Genomic DNA, 13,042 nt, shown 5'->3' on the forward strand with positions numbered 1-13,042 from the left:
ATGACCAAAGTTTAGAGTGCAGTAGTCAATTAGTGGTATGGCAACTGGATCAATGTTAGAAGTTAACAAAAAACGAATTTTTCGCCTTCCCTACTACATCCTACAGGCTGCTAGATTTTTTAGCAGTAGGTTCGAACAGCACGTAAATGTAACGGAGATGATTCGGGAACTGAAATGGGAATCCCTGGAGGGAAGGCGACATTCCTTTCGAGAAACGCTACTCAGAAAATTTAGAGAACCGGCATTTGAAGCTGACTGCAAAACAAATCTACTGCTTGATTGGCGACTCCATGTTGTCTTGTGCACAACGACCAGATAACAGGTATACTTGAAAAAAGAGACAGCATTGGTCGTATATTTTTTTTATACTATTGCAAAATCGATTTTCTGTCACTGAGTGACCATCTTCAGTGCTATTTTGTATAACTTAAATTGGGATGCACTGTTGTCACTATGCTTACGGCATCTATGTGATCGCCGTAAGCATAGTGACAACAGTGCATCCCAATTTAAGTTATACAACATAGCACTGAAGATGGTCACTCAGTGACAGAAAATCGATTTTGCAATAGTAGAAAAAAAATATACGACCAATGCTGTCTCTTTTTTCAAGTAAATCTACTGCTGCCAGCATACATGGCATCCACGGACCACTAAGATAATATTCGAGAAATTAGAGTCAAACAAGCAGGTCAATATTGTTTTTCCATAACAGTGGAAGGGAAGCAATCGACTAAAAGTATCAGAGTCAGTTATAACAACTTTCCTCACTGTGGGCCCTTTTTTGAATGGCACGATGTGGACCTTGTAAACGGATTTTCCACCGCTTTGCAATTTTGTCATTCCTTTAGTGTTTTAAGCTGTTCAAAACTGACACATCCCATTGCACTTGTCTACCATCGTAGATTCAGTGAACGGAGTTAGCAGTTTGGACGCATTAATTAGACATTTCTGACACTGAGTACTGAAACTGGCCTTACATCACAATAAACAGTCAACCGTTGCTAATGTTGCATGTTTTACACTGACCACACCAAATACAGCATACGGATGTGGGTCAGTAAGCTATCGATAATGATATATGTGTTGAGAGTGGGATAAACGAAACCCACGAGCATATTCCTTTATCATTATTAACACGATTTTATGTGAATATGCATATCAGATCACATTTAACGGCAGTTATTGTAGTTGTAAAAATATAAATTTTCCTTGTTGTTCCTTATTGTAGGATGTTTAAGTAAAGCCGCTAACCAACCCAAGTTCGCTGGATGAAGATGAGGCTGCAATAGGGCCGGCAGACATAATCGAAACTAACGACCTTCTTTCTGTCCGAGACGTATTTCGCCTATCTAATCTGGCAGACCATCACGTTGAAGCATATGGTCACTCTAGCACGTGTTCGTGGCCGTGGTTCTCGATTTTTTAATTGTTCTAGCACATGCTCTCTTCCGGAGGTAATTTGTGTGTTGATCTCGCTTGCCACAAAAGAGCCAATTAAGTAACACGTGCTGCACCTACACTCTTGCTACACGCATAATAAAAGGACTTATTTGTTAGTGTAACAGACAAGGGGGCTCCTGCTTTGCACCCTCCGTTACGAATCGCTAGAGGCCCCAGGGACTCTCCGGACCACCCAGGGGCTGTGTTGCGTGCAGCGACGACTGCTTAGAGTCGCAGATCGCTGGTGGTTTTCTCGAAAATAAACATTTAATTGTAATTATCGTCTTCACTAGTTTTACCAGTTGTTGCTGACGTAGCAACGTAGCAAATAAAATATTAATTTGAATGTATGATAAATATAAATTAGCTATGATGAAACTGATGATGTCCCAATAGGCTATCATGCGATTATCATTACTGGTTTTAATAAAGAGGCTATTGACAGTCAGTTACCAACATTTGTGATTGTGGGTATTGATGAGTGGCAATAAAATAAAGAGAGCTACAGGTAACTCAAGTTTGCCACTCTCATTTCAGAAATTACATTTGTTTCCCTATAACGTGTGGACTCTTGTCAGAAGTTCATCGTATGAAAGCATAAACGAAAGCTAAGTAATAGTTGTTGAAAATGAAATAATTGATACATTAGCAAAATAACATTTCTGTCACAAAAGAAAATATGTACAGTAAAAAGTGTATCTTCTTTCCAATACGAATAACATAAGCAATTCGGTCAGCAAACCAAGCCAGCATTTTAATAATTTGGAAAGAGACTGTAACTGTTTTCCAGCAGCACTAACAGGATTGAATGCCCCTCGTTTGGATCTGATACGCCATAATTACTTGAACTTTAAACTCCCTGGTACCTCCCAACGCTATTCACTGCATTAACAGCCTCACTGTTATGATATGAAGGTTGCACATGCTCCAGGGTCACGAGTCGGATAGACAATAGATAGACTGTTTCCGTTTCTACCGGACGATACTTAGTATGACTATTTGGAACACCTGATGCACCAAAGAAGCAGGACACCTCTCATACGGACCCTGCACGCCCAGCAGAAAGGCAAGAGCGGCATAACGCCAATCGCTGGCTAAGGTGGTACAGCCCAGGAGATTTAGTACGGAATTGTACGCCTTTGCAAAAAATTGAGACCATCGGAAAAGTTACTAAAGTGCTGCTTCTGGACGTTTCGTATCCTTCATTGCTTGTCGAAGGTTGCAGATGAAGCCGAGGTAAATGACCCATCAACAGGAAGACAAAATCGCAGAGATATTGTCCATGTCCTCCGTACGAAAACCTACTACAGACCTGAGTCGCAGTACAACGATGGGGGTCTCTTTCCCATGAATCTGAAGACCCGCTCGGTAGCAGCAAAGTTACAATTGGAAGGGTTTTCTTCCACGCTCTTCATAATGAAGAGGTTTGGACACCACGACCAGAATGCGAGGATCCGCCAGCGCTTCCATACAGATGACAACTGACATGATTCAGATTGAGGATGCTGCAATCAGCTCCAATGAGAATTTCTGAAACATCAGGTCAGTGTTTCTCCAGAAGAGGGAGCAATGCGACCAGCGGTGTTCCATGCAGTGTCGCGGGGCAGTTTGGATAGCTGGTTGCTGTGCTGTCGGACGTTAGTTCCAACGTGACAGCACGAGATAATTTTTCCATTTAGTATTTATAACTCCTGGAAGAAATGAGAAATACTAAATGGGAAAATTATTTCGTGTCGTGAAATTTGAACTGCCGTCCCACAGCCCACCATCCAGCAATGCTAATATATAAGTGTGTGTTTGGTATATATTAATTTTTGTAAACTTTTCATTTTCCATCCCTAAAAGTTATAGCATTGACACATTGAAGAGACATTGACTTTTCAGCCAATCAGACGAGTTGCTACTGGGACAGGCTGAAACCCATTTGGAAATGTCTGCGAGGGGGTTTGCAAGTTCCTTAGACAAAGGGACACCAGCCGACAACTCTGCCAGAACCTGTGGATGGGAAGTGTTTTAATTTAATTCTGGGACGATATGTCGCAGACAGACGAATGTGAGGGCTAGGATATGTGTAAATGTGTTTCTTTATGTGTGTAGTGAAGAAAGTCGATGATTTCCTTGGCATGTGAGGTATACGAATGTCGGTGTTACACATTGGATTACTGGTCAAGTATGTGGAACATTTGTCAAACAACCGCGGGAGGGCAACGAATGTCTACACACAAGGGCCACAATGATTATAGATGTGTTTGACTCGCGGGAGGCTGAAAGAGAAATATTTTCAGAGTTTTCAGCACACATAAAAAGTGTTTCTGTACGGATCATGAAGCAAAAAAAAAGTAATAATGAACAATGCGACACCAACGAACATCTAACACGCCACTAATGCGCGGGACCACCCTCCGCGTATGATGAATCTGATGTTATGTTGCAACGTATATTTCTACACAGAAGTAGAGATGTAACATATTTATGATAATATGTTTTCTTTTTGACTATATTATAAGCAAAAATGTTTTTCGAAAGTAAACCGTAGGATGCAACATATCCGCTCCAGAATCAGATGGTTCTGTCAAGCTTCTCGCATTGGTCGTTGTGCAATTTCTTTTTTTTTTTTATGTGCTTCTCGATGAGCTCGTAACGCACCATTCATTTAAACGAAAGGCATAAAGACTAATTTACAACTGTAGCCCTGTAGTCTTCACCTGTTTGTAATTCAGCGATGTATAAGTAAAAGGATGGAAAGGATATATCTAAAAAACAATATACCCCACAAGCTCCTGAAACGTTTTTTCACCGAAGACACACCAGTGCTATCTCCGAACGCTGTGGAGTGCAGACGGCTATGTACGAGTGGTACAAGCGATATCAAGGGGAACTGCAGATGCCGGGTGACGCTTAAACGTCTCACAAGCTCGTGGAAAGTGTTACGAGAATATCTGTTGTGAAAGTGAAAATACTTACGTTGATTGATAATTATGCGTTTACAAACTATTGGTGACTCCATTTTGTAAGATATCCTAGGCTGCAGTCAAGCTACAAACCGTCTTACCAGCGAATGGTCGTTTGAGGTTGATTTCGATTTGTAATTCTTCTACACAGAATAACAAGCTTCTAAATCGGCATTCTGCGGAGCTGATGGTGAAACATAAACATTGTATCTCAGTTGCAGTTGATAGTCTATATTGCACACCAACGGGTAGTTACAGCTTGACAGATAAAGTTTTGTGTTCAGATGGCACAAATGGACGAACTGGATACATCTATCAGACAAAGAGTCTGTGAGTATACATAAAGCAAGGATTTCTGTTTCCACAACAACTGTAGAAAGACAAAGTATGTATTCTATTTAATCTGTTCACCTCCAATATCCTTAGAAACAGATTTGTAGCAAACGCTTTTCCCATGAAACGAACAACTCTTCTCATATAGAAATAGACGTAATGAACATCTTGTAGTCGACTAAACTAACGATAAATGTCGCAACACATGCTTACGCGGTTAGAACACTGAACCTGTCATTTTGGGGTACGGAAATGAACTTCGACATTTACATCTGCTACTTGTGTTTCATAATTATGTGTGGTAACACTACAGTATTTATTTTTGACACCATGTAAAAAACTTAATATCCATATTAAAATAATTTTTTGTTCAATTAAATATTGGGAAAATAGATACTGTAATTTGGTGATAATTTGTTTATTTCTACGACACATTCCTTTAAAAGTGTTGATTTATAACTGATGAATAATTCTTCTAGTCAAATCGTTGGCAATCTACCATTTTGGCCTTAAATTAGTTTGCAAAGTAATACAAACTTTTCTTCCGTCTAACTTCCTATTTCTTCAGTGTCATCACAACTTTAAAAGAAACGACAGCTGAACATATTAATCACGTTGCACTAATAAAGAGCATTCATCAAACAAAGAAGATACATTAATACCGTTTAATAGCGAGGTGGACGAAGTAACGACGTTTCCACAGGACTTGCTCTACGTGTTATAAAAACTGAATGAAACTTCCATCGCGCCAAATTTTCCACAATTTTCAAATTATTAAAGTAACGTGTCATACTGAACGTTACCATTTACACTCTCTTTCTTCCTGCTTTTTATATTTTTCCTTTCTCCTAAAAATCATACCTAATAGGATATTTGACTGAGATATGATTTTGCTATTTAATCGAAAAATTTTGCAACTGGGATATAAGTCTTCGACCTACAGGCTGACAATAAGTAATTCTCAATGATTCCTTTGAAATTCACACTTTTTGATTTTTAAAATTATGCATTTGCGTAACATGTAACTCAACTTCCTTTTTATGAGGAGACACTGTTTGATACTTCCAGCCATGAAAAATGAACTCGTGGGTTGTGGGCACTTAGAATGTTTTAATAACGAATATTCACAAAGTTATCATTCTACCTCCTTTCCCCAGTTGTCTGTGGTATGACTGCAAGAAGTCTAACTGAAGTTTCATAGAGAAAATTGCCTGGCCACGAATTAACGATAAGAACTTCGACCATCCCCATCAACGCTTTCACTGGAGTCTAACCTCCAACTGCGAATGTGTCATTACTGCAGATCATCGTCTTCTTTCTCTCGTATGTCACTACGTGATGAGGTCAGTGTTAGTACTGGAAGTTCTGAAACTAACATCCCACTCTAAAGTGAAATTTTTTGGAAATTTGTGGTGTGTTCCTATGGGACCGAACTGCTGAGGTCATCGGTCCCTAGGCTTACACACCACTTAATCTTAAACTAACTTACGCTAAGAACAACACACACTCATCCATACCTGAGATGGACTCGAACCTCCGACGGAGGGAGCCGCGCGAACCGTGGCAAGGCGCTTCAGACCGCGCGGCTACTCCACGCGGCCCAGACTTCGTTTCGTTGGAAACTAGTTAAATTTGTATACATAATTTTACACTAATCTTTGTTAGAAAGACGTGCTGTAGGTCGCTAGTTGTTAAATATACATTACCATGGAGACAGCATGCAAGAAACTTCAGACTGGCAGGGTGTTGCGGCTATAAAGAGCAGATATTTTTTATGTTTTACCTTAATACACTCCTGGAAATGGAAAAAAGAACACATTGACACCGGTGTGTCAGACCCACCATACTTGCTCCGGACACTGTGAGAGGGCTGTACAAGCAATGATCACACGCACGGCACAGCGGACACACCAGGAACCGCGGTGTTGGCCGTCGAATGGCGCTAGCTGCGCAGCATTTGTGCACCGCCGCCGTCAGTGTCAGCCAGTTTGCCGTGGCATACGGAGCTCCATCGCAGTCTTTAACACTGGTAGCATGCCGCGACAGCGTGGACGTGAACCGTATGTGCAGTTGACGGACTTTGAGCGAGGGCATATAGTGGGCATGCGGGAGGCCGGGTGGACGTACCGCCGAATTGCTCAACACGTGGGGCGTGAGGTCTCCACAGTACATCGATGTTGTCGCCAGTGGTCGGCGAAAGGTGCACGTGCCCGTCGACCTGGGACCGGACCGCAGCGACGCACGGATGCACGCCAAGACCGTAGGATCCTACGCAGTGCCGTAGGGGACCACACCGCCACTTCCCAGCAAATTAGGGACACTGTTGCTCCTGGGGTATCGGCGAGGACCATTTGCAACCGTCTCCATGAAGCTGGGCTACGGTCCCGCACACCGTTAGGCCGTCTTCCGCTCACGCCCCAACATCGTGCAGCCCGCCTCCAGTGGTGTCGCGACAGGCGTGAATGGAGGGACGAATGGAGACGTGTCGTCTTCAGCGATGAGAGTGGCTTCTGCCTTGGTGCCAATGATGGTCGTATGCGTGTTTGGCGCCGTGCAGGTGAGCGCCACAATCAGGACTGCATACGACCGAGGCACACAGGGCCAACACCCGGCATCATGGTGTGGGGAGCGATCTCCTACACTGGCCGTACACCACTGGTGATCGTCGAGGGGACACTGAATAGTGCACGGTACATCCAAACCGTCATCGAACCTATCGTTCTACCATTCCTAGACCGGCAAGGGAACTTGCTGTTCCAACAGGACAATGCACGTCCGCATGTATCCCGTGCCACCCAACGTGCTCTAGAAGGTGTAAGTCAACTACCCTGGCCAGCAAGATCTCCGGATCTGTCCCCCATTGAGCATGTTTGGGACTGGATGAAGCGTCGTCTCACGCGTTCTGCACGTCCAGCACGAACGCTGGTCCAACTGAGGCGCCAGGTGGAAATGGCATGGCAAGCCGTTCCACAGGACTACATCCCGCATCTCTACGATCGTCTCCATGGGAGAATAGCAGCCTGCATTGCTGCGAAAGGTGGATATACACTGTACTAGTGCCGACATTGTGCATGCTCTGTTGCCTGTGTCTATGTGCCTGTGGTTCTGTCAGTGTGATCATGTGATGTATCTGACCCCAGGAATGTGTCAATAAAGTTTCCCCTTCCTGGGACAATGAATTCACGGTGTTCTTATTTCAATTTCCAGGAGTGTATATACACACAGTGTGTTCGCTGTTTTTTCCTTGCGTCAAACAGCCTCACCACAAAAACGTCACAAACTTTACGACCTAATGTTTTCTGCATAGCCGTAATTGCACTACTAAGTAGACTACGCTGCCCAGGTGAAAATAAGTATTAATGGCTTGCTCTTGCCACTTGTACATGGAAATGCTAGCCAACCAAGATACGACTTGTAATTATTAGTATTCAAATGATGTGAATACTGACGTAATGTTATTTAGTAGACCGTCCTCAGTTACCAACAGAAATATCTGCACTTGTGCCCGTTACACCACCCTGTATGTGCTGGATGTGTTAACAGTTAGCTAAGTGGAAACGCACGCAGTAGGCAGCACATTCTGTATATAAGATCGTGCAGTGGTTTTCATGTTCAGCGGTCGCATCTGAAGTCTGGCTGTTCATGGGAAGTTTGTGTTATGCTTGGAGTAAGAAAAAGAAACGCCTACCAGCATGTGTCGGAATTCGACGATGGCACGATCGTATCCCATCGAGAATATCATTTATCAATAGACAGTCTTGGTCCTCTCGCTGTTCACGACCTTTAGGCTGCCATGTGAATACGGAATCGATCGGTTGAAGGGGGCCATATTCAGTGCCATTCAGAATCTTATCTATCTCATGCACAAAGCGTCCGAGAAGACAGACATAGGAGTCACTTGACCGTTGGGGATCGCACAGGAACCACACGAACCTTGAGTCAGGAAGTGGGCTTGATTTCAACAAGTGTCCACGCAGACCGTACGACGACGTCTGGAGCACTAAGGACTGTGAGCACGGCGGCCATAGTTGCGGATTCCCTTGACGCTGCAGCGGAGAGAGATGATGTTTAGTTTGGGTGAGGGGTGCGGGGGTGGGGGGGGGGGTGGGGGGCGCGCTCAACTGCGCGTTCATCAGCGCCCGTACAAATTCCCAGTTTTTACACAGCCCAATTTTTTTTCCATAGTCCAGTCCAGCCACTGTCATGAATGATGATGATGATGAAGTGATGAGAACAACACAAACACCCGGTCCCCGGGCAGAGAAAATCCCCAGCCCGACCGGGAATCGAACTCGGGACCCCGTCGTCCAGAGGCAACAACGCTAGCCACTAGACCACGAGCTGCGGACCAGCGGAGAGAGGCGCGCCGACATTGTGACACCCATCAACAGCAACGAACACCGGAAAAACACCACGCCTTCTTTTCAGACGAGTGCCGGTTCTGCGTACAGCAACACAACAGATGTATCCATGTGTGGAGGCTCCGAGGAGAGCGAACATTGCCAGATTGCGTACGTGAGCGCCATACAGGCCTAACACTTGGTGTTGCACTACGGAGTACCATTCGCAGGGCCAATTCGAGAACCTTTTTTTCCAAGCAAACGACTTATCACTTTTCACCCCCACCCCTCCCCCTTTTCCCGTAGTACACTTCCGCCCGTGTCAATTTTCACTACTAATTGTGATATGCACTGCATACAAATCTTGCACTTTGGCGAACTTGTCAGCTTGGTGCCCCAAATCGTCGCTATTAATAGAGTGATACCTCCTGTATATAAATCTTACAATTGTGGCGCCTCTGGAGCATCTCTCAGGCCAGGGCCCCAAGCAGCAGCTCGTGGGCCATTGGGTATTCAGCACGATCACCTTTGGGTCTATTAGCCAGCAATTTGGTCAGCAGCCGTTACATTAGAGACGTGATAAAGGCCGCTCGTCGTACTCACTCACTCACTCTCTCTCTCTCTCTCTCTCTCTCTCTCTCTCCCTCTCTCTCTGATACTGTATTTAAACAAGATAACGCAGCAAGACCGAATACTGCCAATGGTGCCCTGGCCTAGCTGGATACAGAGCGTGTGAGACCGTTGCTCTGGCCAGCACGTTATCCAGATCTCGCAACTACTGACGAAAGCTGCCAATTGGTGTCCGAGAGACTTTCACACGATCACTCGCAAACCACTACGATTTTTGAATTCTGGCGGTTGAAAAGCGAGGAATGGTGTGTTCGTTTCTGTCATCCACGCGCAATTAGACTAGATGCCCAGCCAGGCTGGAGACATTTTTGGTGCCAGAAGTGGCGGTTCTGTGTACTAAATTTCGCTCTCTGTATACTCCCAAATCATCTAAAAATTTAATCAAGTAGTCTCCTTATTATACTGTACACATATTATAAGTAAAATTTTCTTATTTTCTGCCCTTGGCGGTGTTGCAGTCTTAAAGGGTAGCAGCGTGTGGCGGAGTCTTTAACGCCTCAAAAATGATTTCAGAGTGCGGTGTAACATGGGTTATTCATGACAGAGACATATGTTCCACTAAGGACGCTCACGCTGGCGAAAGACGGCTGTGTTTCCTACAAATATTTTATGCATCGGCAACAATCTGGTGATCTGTGCAGATGGTACGTCTCAGTGACGTAACACCACAGGGACAAGGCGCGGCGTGGTGGGTGCGATAGTACTTACTGCACGTTGACGTTAATGCCCTGGTGACGCAACTTGAAGGTGTCATTAACACCTCAGAGAAGACGGATATGCTACAATGTAAAAGCTGAAGACAAATGAAGATTGTAAATCTTAGATCCTAAGTCGAGTTCGATGTGGTCGGACGTATTGATCGATGTGTTTGAGTTTATGAGCTGCAGATATTTGGATCTGTCTTCACAATCGATGCAAATAGTTGGAACATTAAAGAGGAGTTGTTAAGACTTCGCGGGTTCTCAGCCGAGTCAAGGCGTCGTTCTGCGGCAACGTTTCAACAACTTACCTATTTGTGTCTTCGCCTGAATATCACAAGTAGAAACTTGTTAAAACGTTGCCGCAGGACGATGCCTTTGCTTATAACGAGAGAAAACTTCGTCACCGAGATTCGACGAGAAAGTCTAAAATCGCAAATCAAGAAGTGGATATTTGAACATGTCTTCGTGATTTAGGTTGGAAGAAGTGAGTTACTCTCTTACAGAATCACTCTGCCTGGATACGAAGACTAGAGGAATATGTTAACGCACCGCCGTGGTACCAAGTAGCCAGACCACGAGGAACAAAACAAAAAGGCAACCATACTAGAAGAAGAACAATCAAAGGTACTCGTAGCTTAGATCACAACACACTGACAGATGCGCCACGCAGTATTCACTACTCATGATGTCACACCCAAATCACCGCGCGCGCACACACACACACACACGGGAGGAAACGCAGCATTCGGCAAACTTACTGAAGGACGGGAAAACTGTGGTGCTGAAAAGGAGAGATATTTGGTTAAATATTTGGAATTATTTCGAAGAAATACTTCGTTGGCAGAAACAACTCAAGAATCAGCGTCGGGATTCACACTGAAGAGCCAAAGAAACTTGTACACCTGCCTAGTATCGTGTAGGCCCCACGAGCAAGCAGAAGTGACGCAACACGGCGTGTCATGGACTCGACTAATGCCTCAAGTACTGCTGGAGGGAACTGGCACCATGATATCTGCAGAGCTGTCCATAAATCCATAATAGTACGAGAGGGTGGAGATCTCTTCTGAACAGCACGTTGAAAGGCATCCCAGATAAGCTCAATAACGTTCTTTTCTGGGGAATTTGGTGGACAGAGGAAATGTTTAAAATCAGAAGAGTGTTCCTGAATCCACTATAGTAATTCTGGACGTGTGGGGTGTCGCATTGTCCTGCTGGAATTGCCAAGTCCGTAGAAATGCACAATGGCCATGAATGGAAAGAGGTGATCAAAAAGGATACTTACGTACATGTCACCTGTCAGAGTCGTATCTAGACAGATCAGGGGTCCCACACCACTCCAACTGCACACGCCCCACACCATTACAGAGCCTCCACCAGCTCGAACAGTCCCCTGCTGACATGCAGGGTCCATGGTTTCACAGAATTGTCTCCATGCCCATACACGTCCATCCGCTCGATAAAATTTGAAACGTGACTCGTCCAACCAAGCAACACTTTTCCAATCATCACCAGTCCAATGTCGGTGTTGACGGACCCAGGCGAGGCGTAAAGCTTTGTGTCGCCCATTCATCGAGGGTACACGAGTAGGCCTTCGGCTCCGAAAGCCCACATTGATAATGTTTCGTTGAATGGTTCGTACGCTGACACTTGTTGATGGCCCAGCATTGAAATCTGCAGCAATATGCAGAAGGGTTGCATTTGTGTCACGTTGAACGATTCTCTTCAGTCGTCGTTGGTCCCGTTCTTGCGGGATCTTTTTCCGGCGGCAGCGATGTCGGAGATTTGATGTTTTACAGGATTTTTGATACTCACGGTACTCTCGTGAAATGGTAGTACGAGAAAATCCGAACTTCATCGTTACCTCGGAGATGCTGTGTCACATCGCTCGTGAGCCGACTATAAACCACGTTCAGACGCACTTAAATCTTGATAACCTGCCATTGTAGTAGCAGTAACCAGTGTTAAAACTGCGCCAGACACTTGTCGCCTTATACAGGCGTTGCCGACTGCAGCGCCGTATTCTGCCTGTTTACGTATCTCTGTATTTGAATACGCATGCCTATTCTTTGGCACTTCAGTGTATATGAGTGAGCACATGCTGTGTTGTGCCCCAAAAAGCTGTCTAACGAAAACATGTGAACAATATTCTAGGTAACAAGAAGAATATCAGAAATTTTCATAACCAAAAATACTCTGCTGGCCACCGTAAATGCAGCACCCTGAAGGAAGCATCCGAATCAAGTGAAATTTACACCATGGGTTTGCAGCGATGAGATATGCAACTGATTAGAATTTCAGCGCAGACGCACATCACGCGCGCCTGTGGCGCCACCTCATAGCGCCATTTAAGGCTTGGCGATTTCGACGAGTGTACGTTCGGCACGTGTGTTTACCTTGTGGTTGTTTCACAAGACGATCAGTTATGCCTCGTAGACAACAGCGAACATCGTTTGATCAAGTATCCGAGTTCGACAGAGGAAGGATAGTGGCTTACCGAGATTGTGGATTATCACACAGAGAAATCGCTAGTCGTGTTGGACGAAACCAAACAACTGTAATGCGGATATGTGACCGTTGGATGCAGGAGGGTATGACGGACCGACGTGGTCGATCGCATTCACCTCGGTGCACCACTGCACGTGCT

At 44.8% G+C, this 13,042-nt stretch overlaps 1 protein-coding gene across 1 annotated transcript in view; it reads left to right on the plus strand.

The window, feature by feature from the left end:
- The window catches only part of LOC126236064 (pyrimidodiazepine synthase-like), an 81,567-nt gene that overhangs the window by 53,839 nt on the left and 14,686 nt on the right, over positions 1-13,042 (plus strand). The gene's annotated exons all lie outside the window — the stretch shown is intronic.

The sequence above is a fragment of the Schistocerca nitens genome, chromosome 1 (assembly GCF_023898315.1).
Source record: "Schistocerca nitens isolate TAMUIC-IGC-003100 chromosome 1, iqSchNite1.1, whole genome shotgun sequence".
Taxonomy (NCBI): domain Eukaryota; kingdom Metazoa; phylum Arthropoda; class Insecta; order Orthoptera; family Acrididae; genus Schistocerca; species Schistocerca nitens.